Source organism: Hyperoodon ampullatus (assembly GCF_949752795.1).
Source record: "Hyperoodon ampullatus genome assembly, chromosome: 3".
NCBI lineage: Eukaryota > Metazoa > Chordata > Mammalia > Artiodactyla > Ziphiidae > Hyperoodon > Hyperoodon ampullatus.
The window spans coordinates 165,719,026-165,745,653 of NC_136916.1; the positions used below are offsets into that span (position 1 = coordinate 165,719,026).

At 44.3% G+C, this 26,628-nt stretch overlaps 1 protein-coding gene and 1 pseudogene across 2 annotated transcripts in view; one reads left to right on the forward strand and one right to left on the reverse strand.

Moving 5' to 3' along the window:
• Positions 1–26,628, reverse strand: part of FOXN3 (forkhead box N3) — a 238,618-nt gene that overhangs the window by 41,079 nt on the left and 170,911 nt on the right. The gene's annotated exons all lie outside the window — the stretch shown is intronic.
• Positions 491–26,628, forward strand: part of LOC307050847 (large ribosomal subunit protein uL6-like) — a 34,649-nt pseudogene continuing 8,511 nt past the window's right edge. Inside the window, exons 1-2 of the transcript in view lie at positions 491–616; positions 722–864. The product of the transcript in view is annotated as a large ribosomal subunit protein uL6-like (transcript). The remainder of the gene's footprint in view (positions 617–721; positions 865–26,628) is intronic.

The window sequence follows — 26,628 nt, forward strand, 5'->3', positions numbered from 1 at the left end:
ATGGGGAGCAGCACATGAAGCTTTGCTCGCTCGCTCTCCTGCCGCTCACCTCCTGCTGTGCAGCCCGGTTCCTAGTAGGCACTGGTCCGTGGCCCGGGGGTTGGGGACCCCTGCCCTAAACGATCATTCAGTTGAGTTGAAAAAGGTTTTTCCCATGCTGAAATCAACTTCCTTACCAGAGAGCTGCTCCTCAAGAACCTGGAAGAGGAGACCACTGCCACTCTGGACCCTCATCTCCACCATCAGGCTAACTCCACAGCTGGGCCACGGTCATGCTCTACATCTGGGAGCGATGCCCAGCATTTCCCTTTCTTTTACTTCAAGACAAGTCAGAGGGTGTTCTAAGTACCCGTCTGCAGTCAGAGGGTGTGGGTAGGGGTGAGGGGAACAAATGAAACATAAAATAATTCACCTGCTACAGCCCATTGGTTACACCAGCCCCAGAGAGGGATTCGCTGGGAGGCCGGAACAGAGCCTGCAGTAAGTAGTGATGGATGGCTGGACGCATGTGGTGGCCAAGGGCCTTCCGAGGGACACGCGGTCCCCCACCGTGACTCTTTGCGTCTGCACCCCGGGGGTTGAGTTCAAGGGCACATCGCAGAATTCTCTCACTCGGGTACAGTGGATCTCCAAATGAACGTTTAGGGTATTCTCTGGGGAGAGGCCTATCTATCCACCAAGGCCAGAGCACTCTCCCTTCCACTGTGCCCTGTGTCCACAGCAACTGAGGGAGGCCAGCCTGCCAGGCCCGGGTGTGGAGGAGCACTTGCCCTCTTCTGGGGGGAGGATGGAGAGCAGGAGAACCAGCACCCGGCCCACAACCTCAAGTGAGAAAACTGAGCAGACGAAGCCAACCGACAGGAAGTAAGGCAGTGGGGAGGCGGAGTGGGATTGGGAAGGGCTACCGAGTGTGGTTCAGACACTCGGATCACAGCATGGGGCAGGCAGACAGCAGACACGCGGATGGGGCCAGGGCTGGGCTGCAGGGGGAGGGACAGGTCAGTGGAGGGCAAGCAGAATCACCGCAGGCTCGTGTAACCGTCTATGGTTTTCTTCTAGCTAGTCTGGAGGGCTCCGTCCATCTACGGTGCCCCAGAGCTGGGCAGCTGACCAGGAGTGGGCCAGCAAAGCAGGGACTTCTGCACGCTTTCAGCTCCAAGAAAGGAAATATGTTAGTACTCTTTGGCCACCCTGTTTCCAGATGGAAAGTCATAAGAATTTACTACTAAAACCCAGTTACTTAAATCCTATTTGGGGCATCTTAATAAAAGGCGTGAAGGAAGCAAACAGGCTCCCTCCCTGACACACACATACCCACACAACAATCACTGGCTGACACCATCCTGCTTCCACTGGGGAGTGGGTCCTGGGAAACCCGTCTCTTTCTCCCTTAAAGACCTGAGTTTCAGATACAAAGAGGAACCAGAACAGGGGAAGCACATTTCCCATCAAAGACCTTGAAGTCCTTATTCCTGCTTTTGTCTGTACACACCAAACTAAAGACTCCACAACACTCTTGGGAGACTGGAGTGCATTCTTCACCAGGACTGACGCTGAATGCTGCCCAACCATCTCCTCCGCTATTTTTCCAAAGTGAATCAGGGTTGCTGATTCTCGCAACAGGATTACTGGTCACTGAGCTCTGTCTGGGCCTCAGTTTTAATGCTTCGCCTTTTATGCTTTCTGGTCTAATCCTCACCCCCAAATACATTATAAAAAAAAAGATAAAAGCACATCTGTTGCTTGGTATTTTGTGTGTGTGTAGTTCTCTGAAACATGTTTATTCAGAAACAACTTACACTATGAAATACACTGATTGAAAAATAAAAACAAAGCACCAACAAAGCACTTGTTTTCCTTTATCCTACAGGGGAACTTTACCTAATGTCTGTCTCAAAGCTGGCTCCTGGGATGTCCTGCACCTTTTAGGGGTTGCGGAGAAGGTGGATACAATGAGGAGGCTATAATAATGTAATTGTCATTGATTCCATTTTCACTGCATAGTGTCTACTCAGTTGCATACAAAGAGACTGGTCCCATCCATTCATTACTGAGAACAAAAAATATCGTGAGGCTGTTAAGAAGTAATTCATTTTAGACACAACTAAATATGGAAATATATGGAAATGTAGATTCAAGATTAAGACTACAAATGAAAGTATCATGGAAATAAAAGGATTACGTTTTCTACCCAACAAGATTTACATATAATGCTATGCTACTGGGAGAGAAATCCTGAAGGAGATACCAACCAGCTGAGAAGGCTACAGACCCTAAAAGGGTGGAACATCCCTGCACTCTGAGAGCCCACGGGTGGGGAGGGTGGGAATGATTCATGTGAGTTTAGATTTTAGTCTAACCATGAAGCAATGAGCTGGTCTTCTGGTGGGAAAATGGGAAACTGGTTCTAAAGACAACCTCCACAGAAGTTTCCAGAACAATTTTTGGGAATGTCTTCATCCCTGGAACAAGTATTTTGCCTTGAGTCTACTTTGAAGGACGCTTCTTTTTTTGGATGTGCTTGGAAAAAAAAATTGAGCTCCTTACTTCCCAGCCACATAGCGTACATGAGTAAAAGACCAGCACATAAAAACACTAAGTAAATATACTGTGGAATAAAGTAGGCCAAGTGCTGAGGGCAAGAGCTTGGTTAGGGAAGCATGCTTTTAAAGGAGGTGAGTTCAGGCCAGAGCTGATTTCCTTTTGCAGATGCTATGTATTCATTCCGGAACTATAAATGCTAAGCCAAGAAAGGTTTTCAGCTTGTGTCTGGGGCACACTTGTTTTCGGAAAAACCAAGAGAGATGAAGATCATCAGGCAATATGATGAACAGACCCAGGTAGACTCTGAAGGTAAAATGGACAAAAGGTGACAGTGCGGATGGGGTAAGGTCTGTTCCCACTGGGGCTGCGTAAGGGCAAAACCATATGGAGACAGCTTTGCAGGCCAGCCCAGCAAGCAGGTGGATCAGGTGACTTCATGACAGCAACTGTGTTCCTTCTCTTACCATGAAAGGCACATTTCATCTTTCAAAAGGAAAAAAAAGTTACAGCAAGTATTATATGAGCAAAACCAAACAAAGAATACCGGAAAACAGAGAAGGAAAAACCAGAGCAACTGCCACCGTGCTGGCACCTGTGGTTTTCTCTTCCCTTTCAAGATTCTTCTAGGAAGGCTTTTGGTATATTTTTCACTGAGCTGGAGCCCTCAGACCTGCCTGTGCCTCAGGTCAGTGTGGCAGCTGACCCCCAAAACCCTGCTGCTGCAAGCTCTGACCACCAAGGTGCTTGGTGACAGGCATTCAGCCCATCCTGCGAGGCCAGGCGCGAGCTGACCTACTGCCACCAGCCTCCTGTCCCCACAAATGATTACTGCTTCAGAGAATGTGTATGTGTGTGATAGGGGCACGTCGGGTGTGGAAGGGAGAGGTAAGGACAAAACTTACACTCTAGAAATCTGGGCTTTGGCTTGACTTACGATAGAGAGAAAATGCTGAGCAGCCTAAGTGTTCCCTCCTTCCCTCCCCCACTTAGTATTTATGTCTTACTGCTTCTTTTTTTTTTTTTTTTGCCACACCTCACGGCTTGCAGGACCCTAGTTCCCCGACCAGGGATCGACCCCGGACCCTTGGCAGTGAAAGTGCCAAGTCCTAACCACTGGACCGCCAGGGAAGTTTGACTGTTTCTCTCTAGATAAGACAAAGAATTTGTTTAAAAAAGGTGTTTCTGCTTTTTATTAAAAAAAGTACTTCACAGAGCCAATCTCACCTAAAATTGAACCCACATATTCAACACAGTATTCCCTGAATCCTGCCGACTAAGCCGACAAAAGGAAACACCAAAAAAACACAATGAAACAAAAACAAACAAAATACACGGTAGTCCCTCAAAGTTACATTTCACCCAGTCTGCTGTAACGTGCCTGTAGACTGATGGAATTGATGGCAAAAATGGGAAGAATGAACCCAGATACCAGTGCATCCGCCTTCTGAGCAGTGCTCCTCTGAGATCACCAACCGGTTGTCTCCTGCCAAAGAAGGCCCCTGAGTCACTTTTAGAACTTGTCACCTGGTGCCTTAATAGCCAGGTGAGGGTTCATGGGATGCTAGCAGCAGAGGGATGACTGGCCATGTCTGAACGCACAGAGGCAAGTAGTACCTGGAACTGCCAAGTACAGCTCTGCCACTAAGCCTCCTCTGAAACTCCCACCCACAGTGGTCTCTCCCTTCCCAGACACCTAGAGCTCTCCTTACTATTTCCTGTCATCTGTCTCGGGTTATCTTCTAATCATTTCTTGTACGCTACATACCTAGGGTCTTACCAAAAAGATGCAAAGAGGGTCTTCCCAAAGCTAGTGAGCATTCACCTTCTGGACCATATCTCACTTCTAACACACTTGCCTTATTTGCATTATGGGAAAAACAAGGAATTCTTTTTGCCACGCAATTCTCGGGAAGGATGCTTACTTCAAGAGCAGAAGACATGCTGAGGCCCACAGGTCGCCAGCCCATACCTTCTGACAGTGAGCCACAAGTTCAGGTGTCTGAGTAGCATGAAGAGGAACCAGGAAGAACCTGTTCTTGAACTGCCAGGCAGGGTGTGCAAATTGCAAAGACTGTGACTCTCCTGGGTTGCTAAGACCTGATCCAGAGCTTGCAGTCAAGGGTCTTCTGGTCCTCGAGAGATGGACTTTTAAGGATGTCCCATTCATTCCTAAGTAACTGATCAGTTTCTAGGCTCTGCTACTTCTAGAACCTACTACATGACGCAACCACAAAGGCCTCCTTGGGCTTGACCTTTCCATATACTGTGATCTCACCTGTAACACTGATTTCAAAGGCAAAAGAAACATTAGTCTTATCGGCCTCAGAGGGGCTTATATGCAAACAAGAGGTGCTTCTAAACAGTTTATAACAACTCATCCAAAGAAGCTATACAGATTATCAAGGTGCTGAGAACTTAATTGGGTAGAGTCCGAGATCCATAACAAATAGAAGAAATACATGGTTAAAATTACCAGTGGCAACGGACTGTAGTCTCTACCATTTCCTGGGAAAAGAAACAAGGGCTTCTTAGAGAAATGGCTGACTCCTAGTCTGGAGCAGGAAATATACACAATGAGCTCAGAGTGCCCTGTCATATCAGAAGAAGACACTATTGAAGTCTATGGTCTTCATGTCAAAAAGACTCAGAAACCTACTTGAAGCCTCTCCCATTGGCCAAAGATGGGACAATTTGAGCCCCCATAAAGCCAGTAACTGCGTTAAACTGAAACACATCAAATACGCTTAAACCCAATAGTTCATAATGATATTTTTAAAAAACTGAAACTCATTGGTCAACTTTGGGAAGTGCTGGGGAACTGACTCATTCTTTGAGAGCTAATAAAAGAATCAAGTGACTGCTGTTCCTTTCTTGTACGCAGCATACCCAGATTAGCTAAGGGATTGATGAGGAAATGTTTCTCTTTAAAGAAATATTCAAGATTATACATGAAAAAGGAAAGATGAGAGTTTGCATCTACAAAATTTTGCAAGCCTCTGATGAATAACTTTATCTAAGCAGTGATAATCAATGGCTGCTAACAACACAGAAAAGAAACAACCAGACACAATATATTACCTGACAGAGGAATAACACCCCACTTAGAAGTCGTCCTACCAAAACAAATCAGTGTTCAGTCTGAATCTCTTTAAGCCTCCATAGCGGTGGTTCTCAACCAGGGAGTGACTGTGGTCCCTTGGGGATACTTGGCAACGTCTGGAGACATTTTGATTGTTGTAACTGGCGTGTGTGTGTGTGTGTGTGTACTGACATCTAGCGTGTAGAGCCCAGGGATGCTGCTAAACATCCTACAATGCAAAGGATGGCCCCTCACAGCAAAGAATTATCTGGCCCCAAACAGCAAGTGCCAAGGTTGAAAAACCCAGCTCTCAACTGAGCCACCAATTTATAGAAAATTCAGGGGACAAAGGAACAAGTTAAAAGACAACACAAGATGAATCTGTAGAATCCAGACTGTGGAAGACAAACAACCCAACCTCATAAACAACAACAGCTGCAGCAAGAAAAAGAGATAGATAATTATGGAAGGGAACCTACAGATTGAAAGAGACTTAATCGATTACAATGTATGACATTTATTTGCTTCCTGATTTGAAAAACAAATGGTTAAATAAAAACCTACAAGCAATTGGGGAAAAGTAACACTGATAAATTACTAAGGAATTATCCTTTCCCCTGGTTTTATTGAGATATAATTGACATACAACATTGTGTAAATTGAAGGCATACAACATGATTTGAGATATGTATATACTGCAAAATGACAATTAAAAATAAACTTACCAAAATAAATTTAGTTAAATCTACCACTTCACACAGTTACAACTGTTTTTCCTCATGTTGAGAACTTTTAAGATCAAAGGAATTACCATTAAAAATTTTAAGGTGTATTATTGATATTGTGGTTGTGCTTTAAACGTTTCTACATTTTTGAGATAGACATAGAAGAAGTTACATGATATCCAGGGATTTGCTCCAGAATTCCCATTACTTGAGGGTGAAAGTGGGAGAGGTATAGATGGAACAAACCTGGCCAGGACTTGATGATCATTGGGTGAAAGGTAATAGGAGTTTATTAGTCTATTCTTTGCAATATATCGAAATATTCTCTAATAAAAATTTCTAATAGTTAGAAAAAAATGGTGGCAAAATACACCAGCCCAACTGTACCAGATGTGGAATAGGCTCTTAATTAACAAAAACAGGACCCATGACAGGGAGTTCCAGGTGATGCTGGATTCTGAGAAGGCCATCATGGAAGACAGACTAAGGTCTAGACTCAACTGAAGTTTTATTTCCCTCTTGAACATGAGTTAAATTTGACCTTCCACTAGAATAACTGTTAAACAGTGGTTAAACCCAACACTTAAACAGCATGATAAAGCACAGCAGGCCCAATTTAGTTTTGTCTTATGGTGTATGCCTGGTTGAGGCTGGGGGGAAGAGAGAGGGGTCAGCACCCTCCTGACCCCTGTAGGCAATTAACTTATACTTCCAAGCAGGAGGTGCTATTATCTTTAACTCAGCAGGCATAACTGTACATAATTAGAGGTCATAATTACGGTTCTCTTTTTAAAATGTGACCATAGTATCCAAATTGACCTCCTGTGGCAGCGCTGCCTACATGCTGGGAAGAACATAAAAGGCGGGTACAGGCGGTCCAGTGACGGGCAGCCAGAATCCCCGTGCAGTGTCTGAGGTCAGGAGACCGTACTTATTCCCCATGGAACTTCGATCTGTTTGGGGTTTACGAATTATCATTTTTCACTGAGACACATTTTATTTCTTTAAATAGACACAGACGAGCCAGAGTATTCCACTGTCTTTTTGACCATGGGAAAAACACAAAAGCAACCATGCAAATTAATATGCCAGTAATTATGTGCGTCTACTGTCTAATTATCCATGTAATGACAAAGTTGAAAAGATCAATTCTGGATCATTTTTCCACTGCAGTGTTTTGTAAAGTTGCTACAGAGACCCCACTTCACTTTAAAAATTCTGATTTATTGTTATTTTATTATACCTGATAATTGGCCCCACCTAGCAATATTTCTGGCTTATTATGTAGCCTGAATCATCATAGAGAACAAACCATTTTGTGGAGAAATAAAACCTACCTGGATTTTCATATAGCCAGACTTCTCTCAGTTCTAAGCAGAGAATAACAATTTTTGAGCTCAAAGAGACCCTGTGAAATCACCTAGGGTCTTCAGATTTCTGGATAAAAAGCCCAAGGCAGGCCCAGAAAGAAGGGGGAGCAAATGTGACAGCAGAAAACGATGGGCTGAGGAACTTACAGGAACATTTCAGGACCAACCGGTGGGCAGCATCTTATTTAGTGGTCAAGTTAATTCCAATTCCCGCTTCCAACACAAAATTTAAGCAGCTCTTCTGTCTCATATTCCTTTCCTCAGGAGCATCTGATTCTTCACCCTTCACCAGAAGCCACTAAATAACCCTGACAAATAGCTAACTTCTTACCAACAGTACTTGAAATGCTCAGTCAGTGCTTGAAAAATTGGAAAGAGAGACACAGTAGCACCAGCTAATCTCTTGCTGGGTGAAAAAAAGGGATCAAAAAATTTCCAAGTTTGATACCACTGGTTTCTAAAAGGATAAGACAATGTCAATTCACAACATGTACAGCCAAGTGACAATTCCCGCTTGGAGGTCTGAGAAATGTACTTTTTCACCAATATATTTTTCTTGAATAGAACAGCCTGGGAGTAAATGATGGTTCTCTATATTTGTAAAAAGCTCCTCTATTCAGAGAAGAAAAACGTAACTGCTATTCAGAAGTGTCCAAAACTAGAGTTTACATAAAGAATGATTGCCTTACTGCTTTTATAGGCATGTCACTATGAAGAAATACTACTTTACTACTATTTTCCCTTGGTTCAGTAAAAGAAGTCAAAGGAACAAGTCTAAATACATCACAACAAAGGTATTTAATTGAGACTAGTTCATATGCATCTCAGTGTAAAATCACTGCATGATATACTAATGCAAACACATTGATAAAGTTCATCCTACCACTGCAATGAAAAAGGGGAAATGGTTCAGTGGTAAATTCTTCAAGTTTACATTATTTATTGGAACACTTCATGTAGTTATTCAGCCCAGAAACTCCACTTCCATGCTTCACAAGGATTTTGCAAATTACGCGCCCTTGTGTCACAGTTCCAGAACTGTGGTTTGTCACAGCACCCAGTATACTGTTGTCACTCAAACATCCTATAAAAATAAAAGGCTTGGTTCCTTAGAGCTTTGCTTTACTGCTTAGTAAATCAGCATCCACCATATTTATCCCTAAGTGCTATCTGCTGCATTAATTTACACATACAAGCGACAAATTAAATACCATCATTTCCTATTTCAATTAAATTTTGAATCTGGACTGCACACTTCATTTAGCTATTTGTTGGCCCCGGCAGTGGGGCAGCCTCAGCACCTAGTGACTGAAAGGGTTAAAAACACGGCCTGGTTAGGTCAGCCCCTTCCTGTGGGGGTCATCAGACTGTGCATGTTTCAAAGTAAAACATTCCTTCCACACTGTAAAATCCTGGCATCTGCTGAGTAGCAAATCCAGCTCATTCCGTTTTGCTTTATTTTATTCTCAAAAGAAACTATACAGTTTGGACTACAGAACACAATTTCTACATTTCTTCCCACTCTCTAGCTGCCTATTTTCTCCATCTAAGTACTTTGCAAAAACCCAAATAAGACTAGCTAATGAATCCAAAGTGGATTTAATTTTATTGATTCCATTTCACATAAAATTGTTCATTTTTCCAATTCTTTTTTTTATTTCATTCCCTCTCATCTGGAATATACTGTGTCCCTCCAAACCAGCTGATGTCATTCTGTATGCTTCTCTCTGCGGTTTTCAGTGCTAGAGGGAGGAGAACCCAAACTTGAAGCAATTTTGGAGATTAAGCTTCCCAAGTCAATCCATTTTTATCACAATCTTCATGTTCCAAAGTGGCCAAGTCATCCTGGTCGTGTTTATTAACTAAAGGTAATAGCAAAGATCCTAATCAGAGCCTCAGTGGATGCAGCTGCACAAACTAATTCTCTCTCTGTGAATGTGAACAGATGGTTCTCAACTCCAACCACTGGATCCCATTAGTGCCCTGGGACTGAACGGCAGCACCTCGGATTCTTGATGACCACCCAAAGAAAAGCAGTTTGCAAGGAAGGAAATAGATGCTTGCCCTGAAGACAGAGCAGGAAACCCCAGGGGGAGGGGCGAGGGTAGGTGGCCCTTCCATAGGAAGACTTATGTGGAACCTGCAGAAAGTGCAGGCAAACACTGGGATTCTGTGCATGTTTCTGGAGAGGGTCCATAGCTTTTATCCAGTTGTCTCAGGGATGGATTATACAGAAAAGGGTAAGAATCATCAGCTTTACACTCGCTCAACAGAGATTTGAGTCTCACCCTGGAGTGCATCATTAGGACAGGACTAAACGCTCTCCTCTTGCTGAAAGGAAGCATTACGAGTCTTTGCTCTGGAATGATCCTGAAATCTTTGCAATGCCAACAAAGGTGTATTCTGTTAAGAACTGAACATTTGTGTCCCCCCCAAGATTCATATATTGAAGCCCTTACCCTCAATGTGATGGTATCTGGACATGGGGCCTTTGGGAAGGAATTAGGGTTAGATTTAGGCATGAGGGTGGTGCCCTCATGATGGGATTAGTGGCCTTATAAGAATAAGAAGAGAGAGAAAAATCTCCCTCTCTCTGTCTCCCTCTCCCTCTCTCCCTCTCCCTCCCTCCCTCTCTTTCTCTCTCTGTGTGTGTGTGTGTGTGTGTGTGTGTGAAAGAATGCAGGGAGAAGGTGGCCATCTGCAAGCCAGTAAGTAAGCTCTCACTAGACACCAAATCCCACTGGACCTTGATCTTCGACTTTCCAGTTTCCAGACTGAGAAAATATATTTCTGTTAAAGCCACCCAATCTATGGGTTTTGTTATGGCAGCTGGAGTAGACTAAGACATATTTCTTGGGGGGTGTTGTATTATCAGAATTCAACAATTCACAAAGATTATGTGCAGCTGACACTGGATTGCTCAGCCTGTAGTCCATTAGCCTTCTAGCTGGAGAGGCTGGGAAGCTAAACTTCTTCATTTTTCAGACTCCCTTGCAGCTAGTGTTCTGGGTGTGAATTCAGTTCTGCCAATTAGACGCAGTCAGGCTGACTGAAGGTACAGGTGAGGTGAGGCCCTCTGGCTGTCCGAGTGGGCACACAGGGATGCACAGACACTGGGTCTTCCTGCAGTGGCCATCAAGGTCCATTCTCCAGCACCCTCCCTGGGTGCTGAGTGGCAGCCACAGGAGTTGCAGTGGTCCCTGGGTTACAGACATGAGGCGTGTTCCTGCCCTCATGCTGCCGTAACCTCTCTGGTGGTTGGTTCTATAGGATTCTGGAAATCATGCCTGAAGGCCAGTCAGGATTCCCCTCGTCTGGCTCTTTCAACAATTTGGTAAGCACCTAATGCCCTGTATGGCCTCCCTTTCTGTCTCAACCACTTAGAACACCTGCCATTCCCTGTTCTGTCTCCCAGACCACAGAACTGGGACATCACTGATGAGAACCCAGAGAGCTGTCTGCCTCCAGTAGGGCAATGGGAGGACAGCTCACTTGGTTAAATCAGGACCAGTTTGAAGCAGTTACCCTCTATAGCTCTCTGTTTTCTAAAGAGATAAATGAATAAACTCAGATCTTTTTAACTGATATAATTTCAAGAAGATACTCAAAGGTGGCCCAGGCTTCTCCAGTTCTATGAGGTTGACAGAGGGAGGGGGAACTTCCTCACTAACTTTTTTTTCTGGGCATAGGGGTACGTCCTGGGCATGCTCCAGGCTACCCAGGTAAGTCACTCAGCATCCTCCACATGCACAGTTTCTTCTGAGACTCAGAAAGTGTCAGAGCAGATCCACAAAATGTGACTACACAACTGTCACCCTGTCTCCCTACCTCCTTGCACATAGTATGGCCTTGAGACAACCTCAGCCAGCACTGAATCCTTGCTTCTCACCAAGGGCCTTATAGGAAAAGGGGACACGTGCGTGGAAACTTTGCATCTGGCATTCAATTCTGTTTAAGGCAGGGGTTTGCGGCCTGTTAGGAACCGGGCCGCACAGCAGGAGGGGAGCGGAGGGCAAGCGAGCGAAACTTCATCTGCCGCTCCCTATCGCGCGCATTACTGCCTGAACCATCCCTCCCCCTCCCTCCATGGAAAAATTGTCTTCACTGAAACTAGTCCCTGGTGCCAAAAAGGTTGGGGACCGCTGGTTTAAGGCACTATTTCTTACCCCTCTCATAAAAAGCCATTATAGATCACCCTTGTTCTCAGAGTCAGGCACCTCACTGGTATGTGTGCTTGTCCTACAAATGAGAGCTGTGTGTACCACCACATTTCCCTCTTTGCTCTTGCTGTTGTCAGAGCTGGGTTTTGAATCAATTGTTGTCATTTTCGTGGCCTAGGCTCTTGAAGTACAGCCTCTAGGAGTGACCCTCCCTCCCTTTCCTTCCCATACAGCTACTCTTAAAAAAATCCTACATTAGGGACTGCTGATGTTATTGCTTTTTCTGCTTTTATGATCATAAGTCACCTCCCTTCTTTTTTTGGAGATAGGTGAGATGTAGATAACTAAAATATTTGCTTTGGGGAAGCCACTGGTCTGAGGATATGACCCTGCCGGCTGACCTAAGTGCGGAATACTGAAGGATAATAAATAAGACCCTTTCCCTTTTGCTCTGGAGGAGACAGGAAGACTGCCACCCAGAGGAAACTGGACAACTGTGTTTCTAGAAAAGAAGCAGGCAATTACCAAAACTTGTGATGCAGCTGCTCAAGGGCATACCTCATAATTTATTAGGCTATTGCTTCCAATTTTATACTCGCTTCGACAGTATTGAAGAAGATGCTACTATCACTGCACTTTCCTAACTTATGGGTCTTTCCTCAATGAGCTTTCTCACGGATCCTTGAAGGCTGAAAAAACTAAGCCTTTCGGGGCAACAGGCAAGCACAAAAGGAGCAAAACGTTCTGGAAGAATTTAGAAAATCCCTAAAGATAACAAGTCAGCGTGGATGCTCTCCCAACTCTGATGAGGTGTCTTCTCTTTATTATGTCCCAACCAGTCTGGGCCAGGTTACTTAGCACAAATGGCTTCTGTCTTCTTATCTGTTAACGAGGGAGTTTCCTTATCTGTGAACTAAGGAGGTTGGGCTCAATCTCTAAATTCTATCACCGGTGAAGCAGGCTCAATCCTATTTTCCCCACTGGGATGCTGAGAAAGGACAAAGTTTGTCTCTGGAAGTCTCTACCAGAGCCCAGGCCCTGTGCCTTTTCCACCCCTCGGCCGGCCCCGCTGGCTGCACTTTCCAGGCTGGACAGAAAGGGCCGCCCGTGCTGGGCTTTCTTGTTTGGTTAATCTCTTCACATCTATTTGCTCGGCTGCCCGGACAACTCAACAGCAAACAAAGGCCTGGGCTTCATGCCGCCGGCTCCAAATTGGGAACCTGCCTATTTTGTTTGCTTTGGGGCACAAGGAGGGAGCAAGCGGCAGCTTTTGTAAATCACGCTGGTGATATTCTTCACTCAATTACGGCTGTGAAAAGATGGAGAGATGCAAAGGCCCCCTTCCAGGGCAGGCGCTTCACACTGACCCCCACCCCCTCCCCACAGCTCCTTCCCTGGATTCACCCCCGAAGGTGGTTCAACCCTGACAGCAACTGACCATAGTTTCTGCATTTTGTCAGATTTTTTTTTTCTCAGCCCAGTGGGGATCAAGTAATGTGAACGCCTTCTAGCTAAGCAGAATATTTTCTTAAAAGAAAAAACACAGGCTACAACCAGCTTGGGAGTAACACGATTCCATTTTCTGATCTGTATCAGAGGGCCAGACGCTGCTTCTGACTGTTAAACTGTTTATCGGGTAAGGTGAGCCTGGCCAAGCCCTTTAAAAAAGCAAGAGAATTAAAAGAATTTGCCTTCAGATGGTAAACAAAAATGGGAGAAAGGACGTGAGGTTGAGGGTCAGTGGGGCATATGGAAAATTATTTTGCAAGGCGTCTACACCAGAGAAAAACAGGATTGGTTGGTTAATTATGTAATTAAACTGCAGTCAGCAATGGGCTGGGTCTTCTATCTTTCAAAATCCAAACCAGTTATTCAAGCTTTCATTGGGTACAGTTTAGAGATTCTATCTGGGGAAGGCACCCAATTTTTCTTGTCTGGATTAGAGTTAAAAAAAAAAAAAAGTGCTGCTTTGCAAATCTGGCTTCCAGTCTGGAGGATAAAACAATCACAACCCCCTCCCCATTCCTCAAATACCTTTTTTTTTTTTTTGCTTCATTTCTTCAGAGTTAGGAGAATAGAGGTGTTTTTTTTTTTTTTGGCAGAAAGCCAAAGTAATATCCCAGCAAGATATCTGACTTCTTTACAGAGACACATACTGTTTAATGTTTGATTTTGGTTTTCAAAAGCAGAACAATTTTCACATCACTATATAAAAGGCTTCCACTATTTAAAATGTCGGTTCTAAATTAATTTTATACTCCCGAGGCAGAATGCATCTGACCACATTGAATTCTATCCATTTAATAAGGTGAGAAAAGTTCGCGGACAAGAATTTAGTGAAAGCGAATTTAGTGAAAGCGACAGTAAAAACTTTCAGTTTAGAAAAAGAAGTTAAAGTCAATTGTTTCTGGAAGCTTGGTTTTGTTTGTTCATAGGGCATGCCTCCAGCTGTTTATCCCTGTCAGCCCAAATGCAGAAGGGAGGTAGCTTCTGTTGTAGGACCGTCAAGAGAATTTGCTAGACCAAGAGATCTATAGTGACATCCGATACATGGGTTGGGTGGTGGTGGTGAGACAGCTGAAAAATTCGATGACTTGCTGTCTTAAAATTTTAACAGCTGGGCAGATGCTGAGGGCATAATGAAATGGGTCCCTGTATCTAAAACTCTTCATTCACCTTGAAGATAGACCAGGATCTTCTTAAGAAAGTAACCTCAGTTCCTCTTGCAAAAGTTGACTAACTTGCTGAGAGTTGCAAAGGTGAGAAGTGGGACATTTTTGACAATGAGCAAAAAGATGAGGTGGGCAGCACAATGCCTTACGGCTGGGGCACTAGGAACAGGTTGGGCTCACATCACCGGAGGCACCTAGGCTGACACACTTCCATTGATATGAAAGTTGGTTAACAGGCATTTACATAGGACTTAGTGTGAACAGATGCACAAGCAGTTCATAAGTGATGTGTGTTTGTTGGGGGGCGGGGAGGTGTTGTGTGTGGGTAGAACACTTGAGTAATAAAAAGCATCATGTCTTGATGGGGTATAAACTTTTCATCCTCCCTACTGGATAAAAAACAAAACCAGCATCTTTAAAACCCCAGCATTTTACCCAAGGCAAAATAATCTATGAGGATAGGTCAAGGTGGCGGTGGGGGAATGTCTTGGCAGATAAGGCGTTTCTAACATACTTATATTGCAAACGCATTTAGAATGCACCCAGCTCACCACCCCGCACCCCTAACCCAGTGTTCACCAGCTTGTGCCAAAACCCCAGGAACCACCTTCAACCAGGTCTTGCTGCCTCGAGCTCTCCCCTTGCTAAACCACTGTCCACGTGGCACCAGTCTCAAGAACCCCTTTCCTTCTAAACCTCCGCCAGCTCTTCTCCATTCTGTAAGACATGGTCCAACCCTCCTGCCTGGTACTCAAAGCCAAGTGACTTGACACTCTCACGGAGCAGCCCTGTCCCTCCAGCCAGCCTTGGCACTCGTGGGTGTTCTTATTCATGTCGCCGCCAACCTGAGAACCCTTCCCCATCCTTTCTTCCTGGGAAAACTGTACCCACCCCTTAATGAAAGTCCAACTTCTGCACATTTATTCCCTGCCATGTAGAACGGTCAGTAAGGACTTCTACCCATTTGATTTTCAATCTTCATGACCCTACAACCAAGCTAGATGCTTCTTGAGGGCCAGGACTGTTGAAGTAGCATCTTACTGTCCTTCGTATCTATCCTTCTCCAGCTTGGACCTTTTCTGTGCTGGTTTTGTTTAAGAGAACACCTTCATTTATCTTTTATGAGGCTCCAGAGAAAATAAGATGTAAAAGTCCTGGAAACTGCTCAAAGGGAGATCTCTAGATGCGCTCTCTTCCTTAGCCCCAATTGCTAGTGAGAAGGGCACCCAGAAGTCTGAGTTCTGGAGCCAGACACACATGGGTTCTAATATATCATTTCATTGCTGTGTGACTTTGGGCAAGTCACTTCACCTCTCTGAGCCTCACTTTCCTTTCCAAAGGGAACCATATACCCTAGTTCATAGGGTGGTTATTAAGAATTAAATGAAAAAAATATATAATAAAAAATATACTAAAATTTTTTGGTTAGTTGCTTTAGAAATCTTAGTTTCCCTCTTCTACCAATCAGTCCCAACAAATTATTGCTGGAAACAAAGCCCAGCCCTGTAAGCTCTGAAGTGACCTGTATCCCCTCCCCTCTGCGGACTCCTCCCCTGCGCTGGGCCGGCAGCATCACTGTGGGTCTGGCTCACTAAGCTGGTGGCTCCCCAAGGTGCCAATGCACTCAGGCAAAATGAAGCTAACATCTGTATTCTATTTGCTAATGAGCAATCATCATTTGTACCTTTCTCCAGCCTGGGATTCAGCTGCCTGGAATACTAATGCCATTAAAAATTGGAGTCTTTTTTTGAAACACACACACTCATTTAGCAAAACGCGGTTTAACCCATTGACATGTGTATGGTTCCTGGGATTCGTAAACAATATCTGGCTGGTTACGAAGCTCTTGATTCCCCTCTACCCCACCTCTCCATGCTTGAATATTTGGGTGTTTGAGTGGCGTTTGGAAGCCAGGAAACTTGAGTGGTCTTAGACTTGCCTTTTCAACTAACTCAACATATGCAATCAGACAAGTCAATAGACCTTTCTTTTTTGACTTAATTTTTAATCACACGATTAATACAAGAATGTAGTTGCTTATTTTTAAAATTAGGCCACTACTAAAAAGATCACCTAATCCTATGGCCTTGCCCCTTCGCTGAAGGTGACATTCCCTCGGTGTGTATCTGACCAGAGCTTTTCCTTTGCAGACAAGCAGACAAGAATCTGTATCTTTCACAACAATATAATGTTGCTGTCTTAGATGAATGGAGACAGACTTACACATCGTTTTGCAATGTGTTTCTTTCATTCATTCAACAGTAAGTCTTGGCCTCTCTCCATCTGGGGTACAGAGGGATGGAGTGCATGTCTTTCATTGCTGCGTCGTTTATTTCAACATCTCCCTGGACATGGACATTTATTTAGGTTGTTTCTAATTTCTGGCTTTTACAAAGAAAGCTGCAGCAAAAACATGTGGACAGCTCTTCTAGGGTATTCATCCTAAAGAAATTTTCTGGGCCTCACTTTCCTGTCTGCAAAATGAGAAGGTTGGACTGAACAGTCTGTTGTGACTGTACTTCCAATCAATGTTGTGTGTCATTAGAGGCAACTGTGAGAAGGCTGCGTTTCTACACACAACTCAATCCAGCCCCCAGCTAAGACTCTCCTATGCGTCCAAGGTCTTCCATAATCTGAACTCACTTATCCTTACTTTCTGCTTTTATCTAACACATCCAGTTGCTCCTGATCCATCTTTGTAAAGTCCTTCTCCTAAGAAAGTCCTGCCCCTCCTTAATACTCGACAGGCATCATCGGAGGTGCTCAGAGCTTATAACGCATGTGTAGGCACGCACATCTGTGTGAAGGCCAGCCCCTCAGGGAAAGGTCTTGTCTGCTTGCTCATCACCATGCCCCAGGAGCCAGGAGCAGTGCCCCTTACCCAGGGGGCTCTCTTCAAATATCTGGTGAATGGATGACTGTTATCAATACCTTGGCCATGAGCTAGGAGTGAAGTCTGGGGCAAGTTGACTTCACCTCTCTTTGCCTTTGTTTCCACACCTGGAAAATGCAAAATAGTACCTCCCTCCCTTACAGGGCTGCTGGGCGGATCAAACAAGTAGATACATGCAAAGCCCTAAGAACAATGCCTGGTACATAGACACAGTCAAGTCATATGAGCTGTTATTACAGTTATCACTGTAACTTGGGTAAGTTTGATATTCCACTTGATCAACGGGATATTGTATTCGGGCCGCCCTTGAAACTGTGGGGATGCGGTGCTAAGATATCTGAGCCAGATATGCCAGAGCTGTGAGTGAGACAGAGGTATGGGGTAGCGGCCTTGTCACTCATGGTACTCGTATCCTGCTTACAGTTTACTATCCTTTTCTTTATAATGATGTATAATTCCATACTGATAACAGTTTAATGAACAGAACTTTGTGTTTTATTTTGCTTTTTGCAAGCGAGGCTTTCTCATCTATGTTTCAAAGTCCCCTCCTCCTCCTTTCTTATCACCCCATTTTTCTTCATTTTACACCATTGATTCCAGTGGTTCCCCCAGGAGGGGCCCAGTTCTCTGGATGTATTTAGGGCCTTCCTTGGTTCCACTTTGGATCACAGAAGTGGCAGCTCAGTTGGGAACACAGGCTCTGGGGCCAGCCCCAGCCTTTACCAGCCATGTCATCTCAGTCAAGATACTTAACCTCTCTGTGCGTCAGGTTCCTTATCTGTCAATCAGGCTGTGGTGAGGACTAGATGAGCTGGTGTGCACAAATCATGTAGGAGAGTACCTGGCACTCGGGAGTGCTGTATCATCATCATCGGACCAAAATGATGCAACCCAAGTACCATCATCTTGAGGTCCTGCTGTGCGAGCTGTGCTTGCAGATGGTGTGATGGATTCTTCTGGACTGTGTACACACACACAACTCTTTCCACACTACCTACTCCATACCTCGCTGGGTGAAGAATGTGGATTCATGGGCTGGATGATGAAGCGGATACAGCCATGATGTGGCAAAGATGACCGATCTGGACTCAATGGTTCTCTTGGCCTTGGCTCCCTTTGAAACCCACCCAGGCAACTGAACATCAGTAGTCCTATCAGAGGAATTTCCATCAATTTCATCCAATATACACTTTGAAAGATGGGACAGACACATCAGAGACTCTGCCCTGAGAACCACCGGAAAGCAAAGATTAGCTTCCGTTCAGATGCTTCTTTCAGAGGGCTGTTCACTCAGGGTCTGACAAAATATAACAATGACTGAAATGTGACAAAGGGGAGGCAGTCCTGACAGCAAGGAGCACCACTGAAATTGATTACAGGCACTACAGAGAAGGTATTCAAACCCTGAAGCTTAGTGAGTTGGGCCAGTGGCTGGAAGTGAGTTCAGGGAGGCATTCATAACATAACCTATTTTTACACCAGCAATAGATACGAAACTCTCAAATGAAGGCAGAAGCCTGTGTGTGTAATACAAGCCCTGGGATGGTATCAGGGCTACTCAGCATTAGCACGAAGAAAGAAAAAGACTAGCATGGATTTTACTATTTGACAACAAATACGGAGCTAACAATGATGGTTTTGTTAGAACTGTAGTTCTATTCCAGCGAAGCGACTTAAGCCAGCATTTCCTCCTTTCTCCGGGATGGTGTTCTATCGCTATGACAACCAGTAACACTTTGCACACCACAGAGCACTATATCATGTATCACCATGGCAGAAAGGAAATGCCATACGGTACTTAAAAGCCACCTTTTCCCTCTCTCTCTCTCTCTCTCTCTCTAAGTCCATTATCACTCCCCATGCATTATTCACCGCACCACATTATATATAACCTTTGGTTACAGGCAGGTTCGTGATACATGTAGCAAAGGCCAGGAAGTCTCGCAAATCCCTTCACACTTTAAATGATAACCAAACTGCATTATTCTGGTTTTTCTTCAACATAGTTATAAAGAACTTGCTTTTACCAACTTTCTCATTGGCTCAAGAACCTTTGTCAGACTTTTACAAATGTTTGTTTCATGAAGGAAGAACTCACTTAGCCACATTGTTGGGAAATACAGCACTCTCTTTAAGACAATTTTCCAATACATGAAGCACTGCCTCTGGGTGAAATATCTTTTTTTTTTCCATTTTAACTATTTTAACAAAATTTAAAAATTATATCGCATACTTCCCTGTCTACACAATATTTTCTTGAGGACTGAGTTGTCACCATGGAAACCCATCACTGGGCGTTGCTATAACACATGATGCTCTCCAGGACTGATGTCACTTGTGGAGTGGCCGGCTGGGGGGCTGGGAGCTCTGGCAGCCAAAGATGAGGATCCACAGGCCCACGTTAGCATTTAGCATTACAGGCATACCTCATTTTATTGTTCTCCGCAGATGCCGCGTTCTTCACAAATTGAAGGTTTGTGGCAACTCTGCGTCAAGCAAGTCTATCAGCACTGTTTTTTCCAAAAGCATTTGCTCACTTCATGTCCCTCTGTCACAGTTTGGTAATTCTTACAATATTTCAAACTTTGTCATTATTATATTTGTTATGGTGATCTGTGATCTTGGATGTTACTACTACAACTCCCTGCAGGCTCAGATGATGGTTAGCATTTTTTAGCAATCATGTATTTTTAAATTAAAATATGTACATTGTGTTTTTTTAGACACAATGCTACTGCACACTTAACAGACTACAGTATAGTGTAAACATAAATTTCATATGCACTAGGAAACCAAATGTGACTCACTTTATAGCACTATTCACTTTATTGCGGTGGTCTGGAACCAAACCCATGATATTATATCTCAGGTATGTCTGTATATGAAGATCGTGCACAATCCCAAAGAGTTTCAAGGTCTTTGGACACTCATGGAAAGACATCTGCATATATTAAAATTCAGAAAATGTAAAATCTTTCTGGTGACAACCAGAGGGTAGGGGATATAGATCTCGGTGAGTGGTCAGAAGAATCCGTAACGTTTGCCTTTAATGTAAGGGATGTAGGACAAGTGAAACTTACCTCTTTAAGTTGAGGTCTCATTTACAGAGTGACTATAAGTGGGGCTCAGCCCAGCCGTCAGGGGCATATACATCCACCTGAGTGCTGGTTGATACCCACTGCTCATTAAGAAATCCCAGCAAGCTGAGAAGGCAGCTCCTCCCTCACCACTGCCCCACCCCTGAAATTCAGGTAGGAAGGCGATGCTCAAAATTATTTGAGATGACCTCAAAGAACAATTAACTGTTTTTAAGTGAAGTAAGCATCTTCCCTCCCTTCCTTCTTCTTTTTTTTAAAAATAAATTTATTTACTTATTTATTTATTGGCTGAGTTGGGTCTTTGTTGCTGCGCGCGGGCTTTCTCTAGTTGCAGCAAGAGGGGGCTACTCTTCGTTGCGGTGGCTTCTCTTGCTGCGGAGCACGGGCTCTAGGCGCGCGGGCTCAGCAGCTGTGGCTTGTGGGCTCTAGAGCACAGGCTCAGTAGTTGCGGCGCGTGGGCTTAGTTGCTCTGAGGCATGTGTGATCTTCCCAGACCAGGGTTCGAACCCGTGTGCCCTGCATTGGCAGGTGGATTCTTAACCGCTGAGCCACCAGGGAAGCCCTTTTTATTCTTCTTTTTTTTTTTTTAAAGATGTAGACAACTGCTTATTTTTTATAACTTGTTATCTGGGGGCAAAAAAAGTTCTGTCGAGGATATCTGAACAACGGAATGTGGCCTTATTATTTCTGCAGGGTGAGAAACTATTTGGGCTCAAATTTTTAAAAATGTGCACAGGGAGTCAGATTTGGTTTGCTGCTTTCAGTAATTTGAGTGATCATCATGGTTCTGACCCAGGCCCACACTCTGAACTCAACCTTTGACCACTGTGCAGATTTCTGCGTGAGGAGAGAATGCAGGACTGAGTGGGGAAGGGAAGCTGCGGCGTGGGGTCCTGACGGCCAGCCTCCCTAGGGAAGAGCTCTGGACCGGGGCAGGGTACAGACCATTGACGCTGGTGCCATGGCCAGACCCTCGCTGCCTCCTGGCCCACGGCGAAGGTGGCCGTGAGGACAATGGGCAGGACCTCTCGGGGACATCCAGGCACCGGCAGCTGATGGCTCCCCAAGAGTTTGGGTGGGGCTTGTCTGCCCATCTTTGGAGACCTCTTTGGGGTAAAGGAAGTTCAGACAGCCTGAGGATGGCACAGGGCTCCCGAGCAGCCTCCGGGATCCTCAGGTTGCTCAGACTTTCTCTCTCAAAGCTGCCAGAAGTACGTGGGAAGTCCCTCCAAGGAGCACCTGATGGGGATTTGTGGTAGCTCTTCCCCTGGACAGTCATGGACGGGAGGAGAGGCACTGCTAGTGAATAGAAGTTTCCAAAGATCCCTGATGTGCAAAAGGTTCTGGAAGGCAGAGGGGAGGGTTCCCTTCTTTTCCTTCTTGGAAGGAAATGTGAGTGAGCACTTTTTAACCCAGAGAAGATTTAGAATAAAGTACAAACATGGTTAAGACAATGAGATCTGTCAAATTAATTTTTTAAAAAAGAAATCAATGTAGATCTAGTATATATATATATATATATATATATTTTTTTTTTTTTTTTGCGGTACGCGGGCCTCTCACTGTTGTGGCCTCTCCCGTTGCGGAGCACAGGCTCCGACGCGCAGGCTCAGCGGCCATGGCTCACGGGCCCAGCCGCTCCGCGGCATGTGGGATCCCCCCGGACCGGGGCACGAACCCGCGTCCCCTGCCTCGGCAGGCGGACTCTCAACCACTGCGCCACCAGGGAAGCCCTAGATCTAGTATTTTAAATATTTGCTACAACTAAGAGAACTGGCCTGTAAGAATAACGACCAGCCTTGCAACATCAACTTAAACTGTGGAATTAAATAACCAATTCAGACTTTGATTTTAAATCAAAATCTCACTGAAGTCATATACAATAGAAGAAAACTTAAAAGACAGTAGGGTGTAACATACTTATAAGCTTAATTAGATTTATAAGAATTGCTTAAGTGCTCTGGGCGGCTTGTTTGTTGAGTCAGGCAATTGAGTACTTATACATTTAATATGTTTGATTTCCTTTACAAATGCAGTTTAAAATGTTTAAAGGAGTTTAATTAACTAAGTTTGCAAATCAGACCGAGCATTAATAAAAGGTCCCCTTAAAAGTGATTGTTAAAAATTGCTAGAATAAATAAATTGAGATCTTCTGACCACCTCTTAAAAGCCTAATGAAAGGTAAGGTTTCAAATTTTGTAACTTTAATAAAAATTAACTTTAAAAAGGAAATATCAGAGGAAACTTTTCTGCTCAAAATGCTTTGAAACTCCACGCTGCCTAAAATTATTAGGCACCTAAATTATTATCTTACCTAATTACTGTCCACCTAAAAATTTATCCTTTCTGGTTATTCAGTCTTCAATACGAATTTATTGGTGTACCTACTGTGTGTCAGGTATTGTGTTAGGCACAACTAGGTATGTCCCGGCTCTTACAAGCATCTGGTAGGAGAGATTAAGATATGTAAACCAAGTAGAATATGGATACAAATTGTTAGAAAACAGGTGACAACTGACTAATGAAGGTATAAAATAATACTGGAATTCAGAGGAAGATACTGATGAAGGCGTCATAACGGAAGTAATATTTAAACTGAATTTAGTTTGGAATTTTCCCTGAGTCTGTCATTCACATATTGATGCTTCTACTGTCCTGTGAACTTTAAAAGTCTGTTAGAATTATGTGCAGAGTAAAGGTTAATAAGATGTGAGCAAAAGTCCACAGGGTTCTCTTAAAAGGGTTTATTTTGTGACTGTTGTGACATCTTTGCTCAGCATTTTTTCTGTTTTCTCTGTGAGCTTGGTTTTCTATTCCCCACCTACCTTATAGGTGAGGTTGCCAGATAACTGACCTCTGGATAAGCATCCTACTACCAGAAATAGGGTTATGACTGACCAATTTTAGACGTAGAATGAGAGCTGTTTTATCTCTAAAGTTAAGTCCAAAAGGCAAGGATGCCATTCTAGTGAGAAAATAGTAAACTCCCAAATGAGAGGGTGGAGGGAGAGAGGGAAATCTAATTATCTCTGACCATCGATCCACCAGGGAGACTTTGATTTACTTGCCAGAACAGCACGACTATCAGGAAAATTTAAAATTATTCTTCATTAAGTGTTATGGGTTGAATTGTGTCCACTTCCCCCACCCTCACCCACCCAATTAATTAGCGTGTTGAAGTCCTACCCAGCATCTCAGAACATAATCTTATTTGGAAACAGGGTCATCACAGATAGAATTAGTTAAGATGAGGTCATACTAGAGTAGGTTGGGCCCTTAATACAATATGACTGGTGTCCTTATAAAAAAGGGAAATTTGGACACTGACACAACAGAAGCACAGGGGAAATGCCATGTGAAAAGGGGAGTGATGCCCCCGAAGTAAAGGAAGTACCAGAAGCTAGGAGGGAGGCATGGGGCACATCCTTCCCCAGCGCCTCAGAGGGAGCACAGCCCCCTGACACCCTGATCTCAGACTTCCAGCCGCCAGAACCGTGTGAGCATAAGCGGCTCCTTTAAGCCACCTAGTTTGTGGTACTTTTGCTACGGCAGCCCGAGGAAACTAATACACTAAGAAAACAGAGCTAGAAGGAAGAGCAACTCTGGGAATATCCCATTAAATTCTACCACAGACCAACTCACATTCAATTTCGAACGTTTTTATTAACGCTGAATTAGACTCCAAATAAACCAAGAATCATCTCAGTCAACACGCAGCTACCCCCTCAGCACCCAGGAATGAGGAGTCTGAAGTTATTTTGGGGTCTGGCTGCCTCTCATTTGTCCAAACCATGATCTTTTTGTCTCAAAAAATAGAGCAAGCGTGGCCACGATATTGACATAGGCCATAATACATGTTTGCTGTGGATCTTCTCCCACACAGCCTAGAATCAGCTCTTTTCTCTCATTTAATACTCCCTTCACGGCGCTGACTCCATCTAGATAAAATAAGACTGATCAACTTTTCCCCATTCAGTCATGTCGGGTTTCTTCCCACGGACATGATGCGACTCCTCAGTGAACTAACGACGTGTCTGTAGGATGTCAACTGTGTCTTTTTTCAAAGATTCCAGAGCAGAGGTTCTTTTGAGTTTTTAGGAGATGATTATGTCAGACAAAGACCAAGGAGACCCCCGACGGGTCATGATCTTGTATAATCTCCTTCCCTTTGAGGACAGATGGAAGGTGTTACTTGCTTCTAGTGATAAAATAAGGCAAAGGTGACGGGTAGTCACTTCCTGGGTCACGTTACATCAGGTAGGACTGTGTCGCAGCAGACCCGAATGAGAGATTCTCTTGCTGGCCTTGAAGCAGCTGCCTGATTGTGAGAGTCTGGGAGGGGGCCACGTGGCAGGGACTATGTGGGTATCTACCCCACCCGAGAGCCAGCAAGAAAAGGGGACCTCCACCCTGCAACCACAAGGATCTGAATTCTGGCAGCAACTATATGAGCTTGAAGGAGGAGTCAACTCCAGAAAGGACCGCAGCCCTGAGACACTTGTTTGCTGCCTGGTGAGACCCTGGGCAGAGGACTTAGTTAAGTTGGGCCTGGATTCCTGACCCAGGGCAACTGTGAGATTACAAGTATGTGCTGTTTGAAGACTCTGATGTGGTGACCACATCCTTTGAGGGTCTGATGAAAAAGAAGGATTCTTTCATTAGAAAAGCTCAGGAAGGCACATGTTTTGAACACAATTTCAGGAATTTGTCTAGACCCCCTAAACCTCATCGATGAGCCCCAAGATGTTCTTGATCGCACAGTTATGAACCTATCTTTCTGTCTGGTCAATACTATTTACTGCAAAACGTGGTAATGTCTGAGAAACTAACAAGGTCACAGTACGTAAGGACCACCTGTTAGTCTATTTCTACAGTCTAAAACGTGAATTTAAATAATTTGTGTCTCACTGCTAATCTGTAAGATAGAGCTGTTCTTTTAATACCATCTTCAACTTGCTTGGAGGGATAGAAAAGCACAGATTTGAAGAGAGAAGGCAATTTCTTATTTTACCAGGAAAAAAAATCTTCATTCCTGCCTCTTCTAGCTTAATAATAGGAACCGAAAAACCAACCAACCAACCAACCAACCAGCAGACAAAAAACCTCACAAACAAACTCAGAAGCATGGCTTGCAGGAACAAGGAAGTGTTTTTAAGTGTTTAAAAAAAGGACACTTTTTAGGAAGATAGGCTCAGTTCATTTCAGTTCATTTCCCCACAGAAGAGTACTTGGAGTATAAAGAGTATTGGAAAGAAAACAAACGGAAATTTAAAAATCTGGGTTTAAGTCTTGTTCTACTTGTTTGTGTGCTGTGTGCCTGGGAAGAAGTTACTTTATTTCTCCGAGCCTGGGTTTTCTCCACCCTAACATGGGTTGTTTTGAGAACTAGGTGAAATAACAGTCATAAAGTGCCAGGCCTTCTCATAAGCAACCAAAACAACCACCATGGGCCTCACGGAGGGAATTCCTTCAGCTGCCCTGAAGAGGGGAGGGCAGTCCTGACCTATGATGGATGTTGACTGTTAATGATCTCATTCTCCTGCACGGATGTCTATGAGAAAAGAGGTTTAAGTGTGGTTGCCCCGGGGAAAGATAAGGGGGAACTTCCCCACGACAATACTCATCTCTTGAATCCAGAACAAGAGCAAAAACAATTCACCTCTTCAGAGGACTCTGTCAGACAAAAGAAGTAAAGAAACAAATGTAACCCCAAACCAAAAAAACCCTACAGCACTAGAGCATTTATTAAGTCCTTGTGACTTTCAGCTCTGGGAATAAATAGGCTGTATTTGGGCAGGAACCAAACGCTACTGACCCCTCACTAGCAGGAAATAAACTTGCAATGGCTTATCCTCAGTAGGCATGAGGTCTCCCTGGTCCACCTCTGCCAAGGATGGGATGGAGGACCATGGGCAGGGCTGGGGACAGGCAGGGGATGCAAAGGGTTGTCCCTCCATGTGACACTCTCTGAGGCCAATGAGAGATGAAAGGAGGGACGGGTGACATTCAAAAGAGTGAACAACGGCTATGTCACAGACACCAACTAAACAGACAGACATCAAGGGGAACTGAACTGGCCCTCCTGGT